We start from the raw sequence: 19,406 nt of genomic DNA, 5'->3' as shown, positions 1-19,406 counted from the left end.
AACCCTCCCTATAAAACCCACCACCATTATTATCTCTTCCTTTACTTTGTTTTGTTTGTCTTCATAGCAGTTAGCACTAACTGAACATGCCTTACTGTATGTGTGTGTATGTATGCATAGGCATGCGTCCCTAAACTCTATGAGGATAGGGACTTTGCCTTGGCATCACCATATTCCCACCTTTAGTATCTGAAATTTACTTAAGTGCACAACAACTATTTGTTTATTCACTTATTTATTTAATTTTATTTATTTATTTATTCACTTATTCATAAATAAATAAATAAGTGAATGACACAAGAATTTAAGACTCCTAACTTCTACCTAGATTTATTGTTGGTGACTGGGATATTTTATTCATGCCTTATATTTTTAGTTTTCAGTTGCTTGCTTACCTCATACAAGAGAAACGTATGCCTTCTCTATTCATATTGGGTTTTGAAAGTCTTAAAATATAGACTCCCCAGTAAGAGGGAAGCAGAGTAGCATAACTTATCACAAAGAAAGCTAATCACCCAAATCCTTTCCTTTGTGTACGTGTATGTGCGCTTCTGTGTATGTGTATGTGCTTCGGTGTTTAAAAAACAAGTCAGCACACTACTACGTTAAAAACAAATAGGAAATCTTTTAAGTAAAGATTCAGTTAAAAATCTGTGAATGTGTGGTGGTTGCATATTGTGCTTTGCCTTCTCTCTTTAAACAGGACTCAGTCAGCTCAATTAGGTTATCAAACACTGGCGCTTCCCCAAGGTGTCTAAATATAAGCGGCTGCATTTCCTGAATATTTAATTCCTAAAAGAAAAAAAAAACAAAACTCTGAACAATAGTCACAGTATTCACACTCTCTAATCTACTGCATGTTGGAAATCTTGCTGTCAATGATACAGCAAGAGAAAAGCACTCTTGACTCCTAGACATGTTTCAACATTTCTAATATGTATTGCCTGGAATTTCATTTTCTTTCTTCCACTCTGGGCTAGCATATTTTCAGAATCTAGATATTTGTTTTAAGAAAAAACTTTTCAGAATATACCAAGAGGGCAAGGATAACATCTGCGTTGTTCTGAATTTATCATAGGGCCTGGCATAAAGAAGGCGTTAATGTCTATCTGATGAATAAATGTGTGAATATATACTACATCAAAGAATGTAAAAATTTCAGTTTAATGTTAAAAAATAATTTTAATGTTTCTTGTTGTCTTTTTGCTTTTTAAATCTCTACTTTTATTTTCTTTCTTTTAACCACATATTTTTAAGTTTTATTTCACCTGAGTTTTTATTGTATCTCATTATAAGTTTTTAGAAGCAAGCAGGTCATACCTCAATCAAATATTCTCCTTTTCTGTCTCCACCCATATTTTTATGTTAGCAATTATTTTGATTATCATTTAGTACCTTGTACTCTTTAATACTTTAACAGGACCAAGTTAAAGATTAGCCTATTGGACCTTTTTGTCCTTTTAAGCCTTTATGTATTTTGGTTTTATTCTCCAGCAAATTTTTGTTATTCTTTGATGTTATTAAAATAAATATAAATAAATAGTTTGACAGGTGCATTAGCTTCTCAATTATTATCTTGAGATATTCAAAAGGGTACTTCAGATACCTTATCTGTGGGATGGAGAGGCCATATTTGCTCCTTAATTTTACCATTATTTCCACTTAAATTACCAAGGGAGTGTTTGGCTCTGAAACTCAAATCAGGAGTGATTGGTATTCTTTTGTATTAAATATTTTAGAAAGAGACAATAATTTCTGACTTCATGAAAGAGTTTCCCCAGGCATGCGAAAAGCAATTAAAAATCCACATAGTTGAGTGATCCAACATGACTTAAAATTCATGACACAAGTTGTTAAATTGGGGAAATATAGAAATTTCAATATAATATGTGTTTGGAGATATTTGCCACATAAATTGTAAAAACAGATTAAGAAACTCCAAATGGAACCTGCTTTAGTGTCTCTACTCAGGGTACATGTGTGATTGGCTTTTTAGGACCTCACTTAACTGGCCCATCCTCATCCATGAGCAGTGATGGCTGTGCTGGGTGTACAGTGTGACCTTACCCCTTTGGCTACACTTGATATGACTGGAGGAAACAAATAATTCAATTAAGCCAATTAGCTTCCAAGGAACTTGGGCACCAGGGGTGCATCTGTATTTTCTACCACGGTAGCACAGAGAAGCAGTGAATAGTGTTGATGGGATATTCAGATACTTACAGTCCTTGGTTCTTATTTCTTTGTATTAATTGTCTATTGTAATATAAAAAATTACTCCAAAATACATGTACTTAACAAAATAACACTTATTATCTTACAGGCTTTGTGGATCTGGAATCCAAATAGTATGTAACTTTGTGTCTCCCAGGGTCTCTCACAAAGCTGTAATCAAGGGATTGACTGGGCTTGCAGTCAATCCAGGTTTGACTGGTGGAAGATCCACTTCCAAGGCCACTCACGTGGCTGTGGTCAGGCCTAAGGTGTTCTCTGGATTTTGGCCTAAGATACCATTTATTTTTCACATGGATCTCTCCACAGGTCTGCTTGCTTTGTCCAGAGCTTATTTGCCCACAGCTAGGGTTTGAAGGGAGACAGAAAGAGTAAGAGAGTGTGAGCAAGGCAAAAGTCACAGTCCTTTTGTAACCTAATCTTGGAATTTATATCTTATCACTTTTGCTATATTTTATTTATTAGAAAACAGTTACTAGGGCCAGCCCACACTCATGAAGAGGTGATTTCCCAAAGTCATGAGCACCAAGCGGTAAAGATCATTAAGTGCTATTTTAGTGGCTGCCTACTATAGTCTGTCCTCTAGCCGCCAATGATTCATGTCCCTACCATATTCAAAAGACACTCAGCCCCTCCCAAGGTCCCCAAAAGTCTCATCCTATTACAATATCAGCTCAAAGCCAAGAAGCTCTTTATATAAATCAGGTTAGGTGTAGATGAGGATCCTCAAATACAGTTTCTTAAGTATATTTCTTTGGACAGAATCCCTCTTGTCTGTAAATCTATAAGTCTGTAAAGCTAAAGAGATAAATTATCTACTCACACACACCCCCCAAATTTATGGCTATTAACAACATGGTAGCTGGTATTCCCCCTGAGCAAAAGATGAGCAGGGAAGTGGGAGGAGAGAATGTACAAAACATGTTATAGTATTTTTGTAATCTAATAATCGGAATATCATTCTATCACTTTTTTCATATTTTATTCATTAGAAGTGAGTCACTAGGTCCAGCCTACACTCAAGGAAAGAATATTAAAAGGGGCACAAATCCTGGGAGGCAGGAATCATGGGAGGCCACTTTGGAGGTTGCCTATCACTCCCTTTTAGATGTCTAGCTGCATTTGTGTCCTGGACTTAATTGAGAACCTTCAGGCTTATAAAAATGTACCACTATGTTTTTAATTTAGCTAAAGTTGATTTCTGCTTCTTTAAACCAAAAAATTATGTAGGTACAATCTCTCTGTTCTTAAACTGAACTCTTCTTATCTTTTCCTTGCAATTTTTCAAAAAAATTAGCCTTTCTTAGAGCACCTAGAAAAGGGTGAAGATTTCTCATTATCAGAAAGATTCTCTTGAAAAATTTTCTTTTCACAGTCCTAAATTATCTGCTTGCTGTTGAAGTCCACTACATAGAGTCAGACTACTTTACTTGACATCTGTGCAGTATTTGACACCATCAGCTGTTGCTTCTTTCTTGAAACACTTGATTCCTCTGGTTTCTATGACATCATACTCTCTTATCTATTTCTTTTATAGAAACTTTTGATTTCCTTTTATTTTTTATGTACCTCAAAATTCCATTTTGTTCCTTCTTCTTTCACTGTATAAAGTCTTTGAGTGTAACACATATGGTCTTAATGACCACTGGAGTTCATGACTTAAATCTAAATCTCCCTTCCAAATTGTCTCCACACCAATAGTTATAACATTCTATTCAACATCTCCAATTGTTATCTCATAAGTACTTACAACTTAACATCTTATCCCAATTCCTCCTTATCCTCAAGAACTTTCTTTGGTGCTTCCTCATTTCCTCAAGCTAGAAACTTGGATTTCATTCTTATTTATGACTTCCTTACTCACACACCACTCATCTAATCCTGTTCCCAACTCTTATTATTTTTCCATTCTTAACATCCTTCTTTTCTGGCCACTTTTCTCCATCAATATCATACTTTTAAAATTCCATTTTTTATAAGAAATCACTATCATCTTCTTTTGATGTAAAGTATAAAAAGATGCTAAGAGTATGGAATCTGGAGTAAGATCCAATATTCTTAACTTTTTATGAATCCTAAATCTTTTGCTTACCTACTTATTAGATATGTGACCTTGAGCATGTTGTTTGACCTGCCTATGATTCAGGTTCCTCCTTTGTAAAAGGTATAAAATTATGTTACCTCATTGAGTTTTTGACAAGATTAAATGAGATAATTCAAGTAAAACATTTAGAATAAGATTAGGCTCATAGTAAATACAAAATAATTATTAGTTATTGCTCATATTAGCTAATGACTGCAATGACCTTTTAAGTAGAAGTCTTTTGTCACTCTTGGTCATCAATCTAGACCATTATTAACATGGCACTGCAGTGCAAATGTAATCATGTCCTTTCTTACATTTATTAACATCCTTAACTGGTTATCAATTTTCTCAGATCCAAAATACTTAAAGTACCTTACATGGGTCCTCATAACCTTGTTCCCATTTAACTTTTCAGCCATATATCTTGTGAGTCTTTCAGATCTTCACAATTTGCAATCATTCATCTTCCATTCTTCCTGAGTAATTACTATTTATTAGGTAAATACCAGGCATGGTGGATACAGTGACACTGTCCTGCTCTCATAGCATGTATGCACTTCATGGAGATATTCATGTTGTCTGACTTTCAGTTCTCCAAACTGATCACATCACACTCAGTTCTAGGCCTTTGAAAATCCATTTCCCTCTGCCTCTCCTGCCTTTCTTCCTGTTATTTGATGGTGTAATTCCTCTTATACTTTAGGTTTGATATCAGATACTCTTTTCTCCAGGAAAGACTTCCCTGACAACAGTAGTTTATTTCCCTCACTAGGCTCTTGTAGTACAGTGGAATTAGCCCTACTACAATTTTCTGTTTACTTTTCAGTTTTGCTAATAGACTGCAATATTCTTGAGGGCCAAGATTGAGTTCTCATTTATCATTCCATTTCCAATACCTAACATCATGCCCCATATGGAATGGGTATTTAACACATGACTGTTGAATGAATTTCTCAACATGCTTCACTAGAGGGCTGTTGGTGCAGGGATCTAGATATATAAGGGGATGTGGACTCACCTGGAAAAGAATTTACCCTAGTATGAAGTTACAGATGTTGCCTTCAAAGCATTAGGCTAGCAAGGGAGAGAAGGGACTACTTCAAATACAGAATAGAACTAGTTATTTAAAAAGGCATGTGGTCCAGGACCATGGAATCATCTCTGTTCCTCATGTTGAGAAAGCAAAAGATATTATACAGAGAAAGGGAGAGAGAGAGAGAGAGATCTAATGTAACTGAGCTATATTACTATAATTTGTGAGGGACCTGATAGCATAAGGGCCCCTCAAAATCAGTGATTGTGGTTTAGTTAGCAATTGCCTCTTTAGCAGGGACATATGCCATGCTGTTCTTGCAGACATCAGCTGCCTGGATATCTGGCATCAGAAGCCTCAGTACAGACTCCAAGATACCAACAACAGTGATAGTGGCCTTCATGTACATTAGCTATGGAAATAATCTTTCTTATGTTGGCAGATACAGAAGACATCTGTGTAGCAAGCTGAGCCAGAAAGGAGGAAAATGGTAATTGTTGCAGAATAACCAAGAACACTAATCTTGCATTTCCCTTGAAATATCTAAGGGATATTTCTGAAAATGTCTGGAAGGAATTAGTGCACGAATATCAAAAGGATTAAGAGCAGGTGGGGGGAGAGGAAAATATTTTTTTTTATTATTAACATGAATCTACTTTTATTTCCAATGTGCTATGGTCTATGTTTATGTACACAATGTCAGCTCTTTTATCTATGTATCTTCTTTTTGACCCTTTTTGACCCTACATAAATTGTATTGAAATTAGTTAAAATATTTTGCTTAGATCCCATAAATATATGTTTTTGAATGCTTTGTATTAGTTAATATTTACAATGTTATGTTGCCATAACAAATGCAAATCTCTTTGGCTTACAGCAAAAATGGGGCTTATTTCTAATATGTGTGTCTGCTGTGTGTTATCTTTAACTTTATTCTACTTATTGTCTTTATTCTGGGATCCAGACTGAATAATAAGTCCTTTTGGGGGATACAATGTCCTTGTAACAGAGCAAAAACAAAAGATGCAAAGCCTAGCAAGGGTTCCTAAAGCGTCTGCAATAAAGTAAACTTCACATTTCACAGCATATCTGACATCAGTAGACAGGGGCATTGCAAATCACATGGCAATGGGTAGGGATGGTTAATCTCACTGAACGTGCAGGGAATGGTTGAAAACGGTAATTTAATAATCTACACGCTTCCTTAATTATAAAAAAATTGATTTTATTTCATAAGAGTTATGTTTCTATACATCTTAGTAGAATATGTGTGCTCTAGCTCCAATGTTGCTATGTTTGGTTTTATCCTCTATAGGGCTCTTTTCCACCTTATTTTAATGGTTGATTAGCTATAATGGCAAAATACTAACTGTCACATTCTTATGACATTGTGTCCTCAGTTTTTCTTGATACTTCGAGAGCTACATGGGCAAAATTCTACTTTCAATTGATTTTCTATTTTTTTATTACTTCATATTATGGGGTACAAATATTGTTTGGGTTACATATCTTGCCCCTGCCCCCCTTCCCCCAACCTGCTTTGCCAGAGCTTCTAGTGTGTCCACCGTGTAGGTACATGCCCTTCCTCTCCTCCCCCCTTCCACCTGCCCACTTCCCGATTACAAATTTTTTTTCAGACATTTTGGTTACAATGTATATTTTTGCTTCTCCCTAAAAAGGGATAGAGGTAATCCCTTCCTCCCACAATGCTCGCCACTTCCTTAAGATGTGGGTCTCCCCCCCAAATCCCTGTTGAACACTACTGTTTTTTGAGCACCATAGTTTTAGTCAGTCAGTACCAATTTGATGGCAAGTAGATCCCTGAACCTACCCGATCTCATATGATTTTCTATTTTTTAAGGAACAAGTTTCAGTTATTTATAATAAATATCACTAGTGATATTTCTCTTACTGGCACTACTACCTTTTGTATGTGATTATTATGTATGTGTGAGATATTTATAAATATTATTTGACACCTTTTTGATCACCAGCACCAACTTCTAGTTACCCTCATGTTCCCAATCAATTCATTCCCATTATAGAGAGTTCAAGAATATAAAAATTATTCTTATTTTATATATTGGAAAATTGAATGTTCTCAATTTAATTTATAAAAAATAGAAGGCTCTTTAACTCCCTAAAGTAAGGTATACAAAACACTTATGGGAGTTCTGGAAAATTAAGGTGATCAATAATTTGGTGTATCCATGAAAACTATGACTTCTTCCATGAAGTAGAGTTTTCTTAATATGTTCATTTATATTTCCAGGCCTCTGATGCAAATAATTTCACCAACATTTGTAATCTTCTTTGCATACAAAAAAAAATCTTCTTTGTATTGAGTGTCCTATTTTATCCAAGTGAGAGATAATGCCCACCAAAATGGTTTATCCTTAAACAATAAGAACATTTATTGACTCATGTAATGGAAGTCCTCAAATAGGACTGGCTTTATGATAGACTCAGTCAACTTGTGATTATTTTTCTTCTTTTTCCTTATTTTGGCTTTATCTTTAGACTGATAGCAAGGAGTACAGGCTTCACATCCATAATGATAACAACTGGAAGATAAAAGAGATTATAACTTATGGAAGCTCTTTTAAGAAAAATTTTAAAAGTTCTAGAAACAATGTAGAAGCTCTGGGAAAATCTTTGTGATATTTCATTGACACAAATCAGATCATATGTCATTCCTTAACCAGTCACTGGTTAGGGGAATGTGGTTACCCTTAGAACAATCTGGCATCATCTGGAGATGGAGGTTAGCATCAACTGTCCTTGTGGCATATGATTTCAAAAAGAAGGCATGGATGTCAGAACAGAATTAGGGTTCACATAGTAAAGAAAAAGGGTAAGTGAATTCTGGGTAGGCAGTCAATAATAACAATGTTCAATTCATTGAGCTCTGAATGTGTTAACTTGTTGCATTTTGTCATTATATTGATAATGATAAGGAGAAAATCATCCATTTTTCTTACGGCAAAGAGAAAGACTGGCTTTCCTATAAATGTTTATATCCTCTGATTCTTTGAAGGATTTTGGTCCTGGCACATATTCTCATGCATGGCTTCTGCCCTAATTCATGACAATTTCAAAATCTACATTCATAGTCTTATGATTATGTGGCTGCTTAGTTCCCTGATCTTCCTTTCTCCAATGACCTTGTCTTATACTGTCTCTTGGCCATATTTCCCAATGTTATAGTTTAGACTTTGTCATTACCAAAAACTATGCCTCATCCTTAATCTCAATTGTAAACAGCTCGCGCGCGCTTGCTCTCTCGCTCTGTGTATGGATGCTAAGGAATGAAATTAAGATAAATTACATGTTCCCTGAAAGCTTGAGTAGAGATAAAATAAAGGATATCAATATACTTGATGTGATGGTCATTCTCTGGAAACTGATGAACTGGTTATATATTAAAATCAAGGTTGGTATTGGGTAGAAATATATAACCTATACTGTTAACGAATGTATCTGACACCTAGATCTTAGAGAATTTTCTGAGATATTTCACAAAGGGCATCTAGTTGCCTCTCCAATTAAAATGTCTTAATAGAGCCTCTAGTGCCTTCTCAGCATGGCTAATAGTGCAGGAAGTGGAGATTGAGGAGCAGTGCTGGTCTTTGGTAAAGAAACTGAATGTCAGAAAGATGCTGTGGAAAAGCCTTTGGAACAATGCTTGTTTCTATATTGAACATTTTACCTGGAGAGTCACACAAGATCAGTATTTTGTGAACTTATTAGAATAGATCAAAGAAACTCCTTCATGAAGTATCCACCTGTAAATTTGTATTTAAAACAAACTTGACATCTTTTCTTAGGAAATTGGAATGTGTCAAGAAAGAAGGTAAGGTTGTATTGTGTATATGCTTGAGCTAATTAAGAGACTCAATCAGCTTTATTAGCTGTAGCAGGTCTGCTATTGAAAACTCTAATAGAGCCAGTGTTTGGGCTCTTGGTTGATAGCTTGTACTACCAAGGAACTAGAGACTTGGCATGGGTGGGGTAGGGAATAGTCCAATGCCAGGAACTTGAGAGAAAGATTTTGAAAGATTAAAATCTAACATTAAAATGTTAGTGAGGTACAAAGCCTCTGAGGTATAGATGCAATAGAGACTAATAGAAAGTTTATAGAGACTGGCACTAAGAATTATTTATGCTTTCAAAAACCACACATGCCTTTCTTTGTACAGCAGAATGTCTACCAATAAGTCAAAAAAGTTACTCAATAATGCAGGTAGATGAGACTTATATGCCACATTTGTGAACACACACCATTGTAAGTATCTTGGCATATATGTTAAGACTTTCAGGGACTTTTGTCACGAAGTCCTGTGAAGTGCAGTATGAAAAATCATGCCCAGCTAATATGAATTGCTACAGGACTATTTACCATGAAGAAAACTTCAGGATCCAGGAAAGACCAGATAGTTTTGCATTTTCTCACAGCTAGTAAAATAAATTCAGGAGAAGAAATGGAGAAGACAATGTTCCTAAAGAAACAAGTGGAATAGTGGGGTTGTATTGGGACTGAAGGCAATGAATGGTTCAGACTGAGGGAGGAGACACTGATGCCGGCATGATTATTCTTCCTGAGTCTAATCACACATGAGCTAAGTGTCAGGGAATGGGAACGACCAGATCATCCACCTCTAGCCTGGAATGTGCCTAGAAGACAGCAGGAAATCTGACCAGAGACTATACCAGGAGTCTGGCTTCCAGTTAGCACAATTGGCTAACTGTTAGCCCAAATAGGGCAGTTGTATCCATCCTGCCAGGCATTGAACTCTTAGCACCTAGGGATCTCAAGTTGAAGTTGGGGGCAGATTCAAAAAGAATATATAAAGGAGTTCCTAGAATTATGTAAACAGAGAAGAGCAGGGTTGAAACAAGAGTGGAGGTCTTAGGAGATGGTGCATCCATAAAGAGAACTACGACATGGTGGTTCAGAGGAAAATGTTAGAAAATGAGATGTGCTAGAGCAATTTTAGTACCACGAAAGAAAAAAAATCTTAATAAAAACTCCCTTTTTAGAATAGATAGTCTGAAGTAGGTTGCTGGTATGGGCAGTGTACACAGGGATGAGTCCTTGCCCTGAGAGGAAAGGAAATACAGCAACAGACTCAGGCTGCTGGAGTAACTTCTGGCTCCCTGTGATGCTTCCTAGGCAAGAATCACTAGAGATAGAAGCTCACACCGTGGAAGGGAATGGTGGCCAAGGGAATATTCTGACTAGATTGGTAGATGTGTACACGTAGAGAGAGGAAAATCTTTCATGTATTTAGGTGACTGGGTGGCCAGGGAGACATTCTTTAAACACAATTACAGATGTGCCAAAAGGCAGAAGAAAAGAATAATCCATGGAATGGCAGGTAAATGCCCTACATTGTTATCTCCTAGAGGAGAGAATCATTCTCTATAAGGAATAGTAGAGATGACTCTTTTGTTTTTTAGGAGAATGCAACAATATTGTGAAACATTTATCTTTTTAGCAACAAATACAGAAATTCTTTTGAGAAAAGTGATCTACTTTGTTAAAGACATACTTACTTTATAAATCAGCCTTTGGAGAAAGGTAGCAGAGGGAGGAGGGGCACAGAACCCCCTGCTTTAAAGGAACAGTCAAGGGAGAGATGTGATCTGGTGGCTGGAGCTATAAGGAAAAAGGCTGAGCATCTGAGGTGAGCTAAGGATTGTGACATGTTACGCATTGTGCAAAGGAACCCATCACACATCCAACACATATTCTGTAAAGCTACATGATTGTAGCTACATGCATTGCACGTAGCTTTCTTCAAAAAGTTGGTGTTGGGGCTCGTTTATGGGTCAAGTCGAGGTTCAGGAGATACAGATTGTATATAGATATGGTGAATGTCTAATAGCTGAGTTATAAATCATTTTCATTGATAGATAAAATTTGTTTTTATCTCTATAGCATCAAAAAATCATATAATTCTGTATCCAGTGTATCTGGAGGAATACATCTATGGAAACTTGGTGGAAAAACACATCCCATAAAAATATTCAAAATGTGTTTTAAATAGGTCTGTTATAAAATGAAAGTTAAGTATAAATGAGAAATAAATGAAAGCAAAATTATCAGGCATTCAATGACTTATTAATGAGCAACTGATTTGATATCTTCAATGGAAGCAAAATTTAGCAGTTAATACTCTCATATTTATATAAAAAGTAATCAATAAGCTAAATCCCATGTCTTTATCACTAGAGAATGTATTAGCACACATACAATTTAGAGTACATTCTCACTTCTTATGCAAAATATTCTTTCATCAGAGTAGCAGAAAGGGAGTAAGGTACTGACTCTGTCTTTCTTTAAAATTTTGACATTTGCTCATAAATTTGATATTTGCTAGCTATAAGTTTTGTATTAATTTAGATTCTTAAAAACATTGCATTTAATATTATTTATTCTGACTACTGAATTTCTTGGCATCCTCTTAAATTTTGTGCCTAAGACAATTGCGTCAATCTTCTCCTCATGACCCCACCCTGGTGGCAGTAACATCATCTGTTTGAGCTGGGTGCTAAGATGAGTAGAAATTGCAAAAAGTCTGCAGAATTGACACCCATAATTGGAGGAACTACTTAAGATATTCTGAATATTTCCCTAATTATCTGAGATAAGCTTCACTTTTTGATGTGACCAGTTCTAATGAAAGTTAGCACCCTCCAAGGCAAGGCCTGATGTACATCTGAAAAAGAGAAGCTTTTAAATTATTGCCGGATTACACATTTCTTTGAAAGAGTATCTTGAGATTCACTTAGCAAGTTTAGAAAGTCAACTTCTGTTCTGTGCATGGTAAAAGAGAGAGTATAACCAACACAGAAGAGACATGATGGACAGGTATGCAATAAGAAGCTCCTATTGAGTTGAGACAGATGGTAAGGGCTTCAGTTTTGCATAAAAGAATGAAAGCAGGATGCCCTTGGGAATTTATGCTTTTTCCCTTTGAACTCTGTTACTCCTTTCATCCTTTAGATTTAAGCTTCTTTGAACTCCACCACTTTAACCCAACCAACATTTTTTTTCTATTTTCATTCCATTATGTTTTTATACCCTTCCATTTTTTTACACAGCTCCATATAGGTCTAGTGAATCAAATATAAACATATAAATATTTGATGAATGACTGAAGAAAGTTAGTGATCCTGCCTCATTTTCTTTCATTACAAAATATTAAGAGGGTACAAATGATCTTGTTACACGGATAACTTGTATACTGCTTAAGTCAGGGCATTTGATGTGCCCATCAGTAGAATAGTGTTCATTGAATTTAACAGGTAAGTTTTTAACTCTTATCTCCCCTCCCACCTTCCTCTGTTTTGGTTTACAATGTGCTTTATATCTCTCTGTGCCTGTGTGTACCCACTGTTTAGCTCCCGCTTATTAGTAAGAATGTATAGTGTTTGTTTTTTCATTCCTGAGATACTTCACTTAGGCTGATAGTTCCATCCAAGTTGCTGCAGATGACATCATTTCATTCTTTTTATGGCTGAATAGTATTTCATGGCATATATATACACCACAATTTCTTTATCCACTCATGAATTGATGGCCACTTAGGTTGATTCTGCATCTTTGCAATTGTAAATTATGCCACAATAAACATTTGAGTGCAGGTGTCTTTTTGATAAAATGACTTATTTTCCTTTGGATAGATACCCAGTAGTAGGATTGCTGGATTCAATAGTAGGTCTACATTATTTCTTTGAGGAATGTCCATACTGTTTTCCATAGAGGTTGTACTAATTTGCAGCCCAACCAATAGTGTATGAATATTCCTCTCTCTCTGCATTCACACCAGCATTTATTGTTTTTTGATTTTTTAACAATGGCCATTCTGACAGGGGTAAGATGATATCTCATTGTAGTTTTAGTTTGCCTTTCCATGATGATTAGTGATGTTGAGCATTATTTCATGTTGGCCATTTGTCTATCTTCTTTTGAAAAATTCTGTTTATATCATTTTCCCACTTATTCATGGGGCTATTTGTTTTTTGCTTGATGATTTGTTTGGGTTCTTTGTAGGTTCTGGATATTAGACCTCTGTCAGATGTATAGTTTGTGAATATTTTCTCCCATTCTGTAGGTTTATTCTGTAGGTTTATTCACTCTGTTGATTATACCTTTGCTATGCAGAAGCTTTTTAATTCAATTAAGTCCCATTTATTTATTTTTGTTGCCACTGCATTTGCCTTTGGGGTCTTAGTTATAATTTTTTTTGCCTAGGCTGATGTTTAGAAGAGTATTTCCTATATTTTCTTCTAGAATTTTTATAATTTTATGCCTTACATTAAAATTTTTTATCCATCTTGAATTTTTGTATATGGTAAGAGATAGGGGTTCTGTTTCAGTCTTCCACATGTGGTTATCCAATTTTTCCAGCACCATTTATTGAATACAGTTTCCTTTCCCCAGTGTAGTTTGTTGTCTGCTTTGTTGAAGATCAGTTGGACACATAAATATGGTTTTATTTCTGGGTTCTCTATTCTGTTCCATTGGTCTATGTCTCTATTTTTATACCAGTGCCAATCTGTTTGGTTTATCATAGCTTTGTAGTATAATTTGAAGTAAGCTAATGTGATGCCTCCAGATTTGTTCTTTTGCTTAAGATTTCTTTGGCTATCCAGGCTTTCTTTTGGCTTCAAATGAAGCTTAGAATTATTTTTTCTATATCTGTGAAATATGATCTTGGTATTTTGATGGAGATTGCATTGAATTTGTAAATGATTTTGGGTGGTAGAGACATTTTAACAAGGTTGGTTTTGCCAGTCCATGAGCAAGGGATGTTTTTCCAGTTGTGTTTGTGATCTACAGTTAATTTCATCAGTGTTTTGTAGTTTTCCTTGTAAAGATCTTTCACTTCCTTGGTTAAATATATTCCTAGGTATATTGTTTTCTTTGTAGCTATTGTGAATGGTATTGAGTTCTTGATTTGACTCTCAGCTTGACTGTTGTTAGTATATGGAAATACAACTAATTTGTGCATATTGATTTTGTAATCTGAGACTTTTCTAAATTTATGCATCAATTCTAGGAGTCTTTTGGTGGAGTCTTCAGGGTTTTCTAGATAGAAGATCATATTTTCACCAAACAGGGATTGTTTGAAATCCTCCTTCCTGATTGGACATCCTTAATTTTTTTTCTCTTGTCTGATTGCTCTGGCATGGACTTCCAATACTATGTTTAATAGAAGAGGTGACAGTAGGCACACTTGTCTTGTTCCAGTTCTTAGAAGAAATACTTTCAACTTTTTGCCATTCAATAGAATGTTGTCTGTGGGCTTGTTATATATGGCTTTTATCTTATGGAGGTATGTTCCTTGTATGACTAGTTTGTTGAGGTTTTTATCATAAAAAGGTACAGAATTTTGTTGAATGCTTTTTCTGAATCTATTGAGATTATCATATAGTCTTTGTTGTTGCTTCTATTTATGTGATGGATCCTGTTTATTGATTTGTGTATGTTGAACCATCCTTGTATCTCTGGGATAAAACCTACCTGATCATGGTGAATTACTTTTTGATGTGCTATTGAATTCAATTTGCTAGTATTTTGTTGATGATTTTCACATCTATGTTCACAAGGGATATTGGTCTGTAGTTTTGTTTTGTGTGTGTGTGTGTGTTCTTTCCTGGCTTTGGTATTAATTAAGATGATAGTGGCTTCATAGAATGAGTTAGGGAGGATTCCCTCCTTCTCAATGTTATGGGATAGTTTCTGTAGGATAGATACTATTAATAGTTCTTCTTTGAAGGTCTGGTAGCATTCAGCTATGAATCCGTCTGGTCCAGGGCTTTTATTTGTTGGAAAATGTTTTATGTTATTGCTTTAATCTTGATACTCATTATTGGTCTGTTCAGGATTTCAATTTCTTCCTGATTAAGGCTAGGTAGGTTGTGTATTTCTCAGAATTTATTCATTTTCCCTGCATTTTCTAGATTGTGTGTGTAGAGGTTTTCATAGAAATCATGGATGATATTTTGTAGTTCTGTAGTATCAGTTGTTATGTCTCTTTTTCCATTTCTGATTGAGCTTAGTTGAGTCCTTTCCATTTAGTTTCTGGCAAGTCTGGCTAGTCTATTGATTTTGTTTATCTTTCCAAAGAACCAACTTTTTGTTTCATTGATCCATTGTAATTTTTGTTTGTTTGTTTCTTTCTTTCTATTTTGTTTAATTCTGCTCTGAGCTTTGTTATTTGTTTGTTTTTTCTGCTGGCTTTGAGTTTAGTTTGTCTATCATTTTCTAGTTCTTCAAGATGTGACATGGGGTTGTTTATTTTGTTTATTTGTGATCTCTCTGCTGTTTTGATGTAAGCATTTAAGAGCACAGATGTCCCCCTTAACACTGCTCTGTCTTTATTCCATAGATTTTGTAAGCTTATGTCCCCTTTGTCATTCAGCTTGAGGAATCTTTTGATTTCTATCTTAATTTCATTATTGACCCAATGATTGTTCAGTAGCAGGTTGTTTAATTTTCTTCAATTTGTCTAGAGTTGAGTGTTTCTTTTGAAATTGATTCCTAGTTTTATTTCCCTGTGGTCTGCAACAGGAGATGGTATGATTTCAATTTTTTTTTTTTGAATTTTTCTGAGACTTAGTTTGTGGCATAAGATATCATCAATCTTGGAAAATGTTTTTTTGTGCTGATGAGATGAATGTATATTCAGTAGTTTTGCATAGAATATGCAATAAATGTCTATTAGGTTTATTCATTCTAGAGTTCCATTAAGTCCAGTGTTTCCTTATTCATTTTCTGCTTCAATGATCTGTCCTGTTCTGTCAGTGGAGTGTTGAAGCCCCTGGCAATTAAGATGCTTCTGTTTGTTTCTTTACTTAGATCTATTAGAATTTACTTTATGAATCTGGGAGCTCCTGCGTTAGGTGCACATATATTTAGGATTGTTATGTGTTCTTGCTAAATTGCTCCCTTTACTGGTATATAATGACAATCATTGTCTTTTTAAAATAATTGTTGATTTAAGATATTTTTTATCTGATATGAGAATAATTATACCTGCTTGCTTTTGGTTTCCATTTGCATGGATCATGTTTTTCTATCCCATTACCTTGAGTCTATGTGAGTCCTGTGGCTTAGATATGTGAAACAGAAAATAATTGGGTTTTTTTTCCATCCATTTAGCCATTCTATATCTTTTAAGTGGGGCATTCAGATCATTCATGTTGAATATTATTATTTAAATGTGAGATGTTCTTTTCATCATGTTGGATCATACCTATTCTTTTGTTTTTCCTCTTATGCTCTTGGATTATAAGACTTGTGGGCTTTAACTTTTGTGTATTTTTACACGGTGGGTATCTATTGTACTATTCCATATATAAGGTACTTTTAAAAATTTCTTTTAGGGCAAGTCTAACAGTGACAAATTCTCTTAGTGTTTGCTTATCTGGAAAAGTCTTTATTTTTCCATAATTTATGAAACTTAGTTTTGCAGGATATAAAATTCTTGGCTGAAGGTTGTTCTTTTTAAGAAGACTAAAAATTAGACCCCAATCCCTTCTGGCTTGTAAGATCTTCTATGAGATGTTTGCTGTTAGCATTATGGGTTTTCCTTTGTAGGTTTCTTTTTGCTTTCACCTTGCAGCTTGTAGAATTTTCGCCACTTTTACTTTGGCCAGGTTGATGACTATGTGTCTTAGAGTTGTCCTATTTTCTATGAATCTTCCTGGTGTTTGATGACCACCTTGTATCTGGATATCTGAATCTCTGTTAGTATCAGGGAATTTCTTCTCAATAATTCTCTCAAATAGGTTTTAGTTTTCTTTTTCTTCTTCTCTCTCAAGGCTACCTATTATTCACATATTGGCTTGTTTCACAGAGTCCCACATTTTTTCTGAGTAATTGTTCATTCTTGGTTCTTTTTTCAACATTTTTGAATGACTAGGTTAGTTCAAGATCCTTGTCTTCAAGCTCTGAGATTCTTTTCTCTGGTTAGTCTAGCTTGTTGTTAAAGCTTTCTGCAGTATTTTATAATTCCCTAAATGACTCTCTCATTTATTTAGGTTCTGTCATATCCTTTCTTATGTTGTCTAGCACCTTAGCAAATTTTTCATTCATGTCCTGAAATGTTTTTGGTTTCTGTTAGTTTTCAATTTTCTCTTCAATCCCATGTATCTTATTTGCCATTCATATTCTGAATTCAATTTTTGACATTTTTACAATTTCTTTTTGGTTAGGGCCCATTGTTTTTGATCTATTGTTATTCTTTAGGGGTGTCAAACTAGCTTGCTTTTTCATGTTGCCAGAATTATTTTACTGGTTTCTTCTCATTTGAAATCTCTTCTCTTAGATCAGGGTGGATAGGTTTATGATGAACCTGTTCTCTTTTGCTGGGAACTCTCCTACTTGGTGAGAAGAAGGAGACTTCCCTAGATAGCACTTTTGTGTTCTACTCCAGAGGACTGAACTGACAAGAATGGGGCAGATGCACTGATAGACTAAAATTCTGCTGTTCTCCTATTTTGTCCCATTTCCCTGTGTTTGTCACAGTCCATGCTGGTGCTGTGAGATAGTCATTTGAATTGGTGGGTTTGTCCACGTGATGCAGTTGGAAGCTTTGGCAGGGTACTGGGCAAGTCCCTCTCTACAGAGATGGGCAGCATGATCTTGGCCAGCACCTGGGCAGGGCATGAGACCTTGGCAGGTGCCTGGACTCAGCACAGGACTGAAGCCAGTGGTGGTGTGGGTCTTAGGACCTTGATGGGCTCCTGTATAGATAAGAGCCTTTAGTCAGTGGCCGGGCAGTTCACAGGACTGTGCCCAGCATCTGGTGGCTTTTCAGGTCACAGTAGGTAGGCCACTCATGGCTGGCTGGGCTAAGAAGATACACAGTGTCATGCCAGGGAGTTACAGTGACTGTAACTCTCCCTCTGTTCAAGTTTGACTGGGACAGCTGCTGTGGTGCCACTAAAGTGGCAGTGGCAGTGCTATGGAGATGGCCAGATAGTGGCAACAGATACTGATAGCCGGTGGGTGCTAATGTGTTCAGATCCTTTCCTATCTAGCTGAGTGGATCACCCTGCTTCTTTCTCCCATACTTTGAGTGTCTTCAGTAGCCTCTCTGATGATTCACAATGATTTCTCTGAGATAGTCCATCCACAGATGATCCTCTCCTACAGCCTTTGATCCTCTCCTGGAGAGTAGCAAGTGAAGGCTGCTTCTAGTCCATCATCTGGGCCTTAATTGGTTTTTATGTGCTATGGAAGACATAAATTAAAATAAAAAAACAACTGAACAATACATTTTGCTGGTTTATTTTCAGAAAGAAAAGATATTTTTGTAAATTCGTGATAGGCTTTGCTTGTGAGATTTGTAAACAGACTCTTTGGCAATGTCAAAGAAAGTTGAGCCTGTTTTGACAAAGCACCAGTTTCCTATTAGGATTTAGCGATGTGAGTTGGCAGTCTAGAAGGACAATGCTCATTTTAAAGTACCTTTTTGCTAATTAAAATAATATTTTCAATGTTTTATAATCAGACATCATAGAGCCTTATGCTAAATGATCAAATTTAATAAAAGTTGGAGTTTATTTTCTGAAAGTGAGAAATTATGTAGGTGTATTCATCATTACTGGTCAGAGGTGATCATGTTACAGATGGGCATCCACATTACAATTAGTGGCCTTAATTAGTTAAATTTTCAAAAGATATAAAAATTAGCTATGCAAATAATGAATCAACTCTTTATAGGATAAACAATTTATACAAATAGAATTGCATTAAACTTTGAATCACCCTTGGCTCTTCTCCTTCTCTCATATATCATATCCAACCTGTATTAGTTTTTTTATTGCTGTTGCAACAAATTACTAGACAATTAGTGACTTAAAAAGAAATCTATCATTCTACAGTTCTGTGGGCTTCCAGTATGACATGGGTCTCACTGAATATAGATCCATCAAGGTATATACACAGGAGGCTCTAAAGAAAAATGTTTCCTTGCCCTTTTTGGTTCCTAGAGCCTGCTTACTTTTCTTGGCATTTGGACCCCTTCTTCCTGGTGC

Source organism: Microcebus murinus, chromosome 10, assembly GCF_040939455.1.
Source record: "Microcebus murinus isolate Inina chromosome 10, M.murinus_Inina_mat1.0, whole genome shotgun sequence".
In the NCBI taxonomy this organism is placed as follows: domain Eukaryota; kingdom Metazoa; phylum Chordata; class Mammalia; order Primates; family Cheirogaleidae; genus Microcebus; species Microcebus murinus.
The sequence above is the reverse complement of the archived record's forward strand: the minus strand, read 5'-3'. Positions refer to the sequence as shown.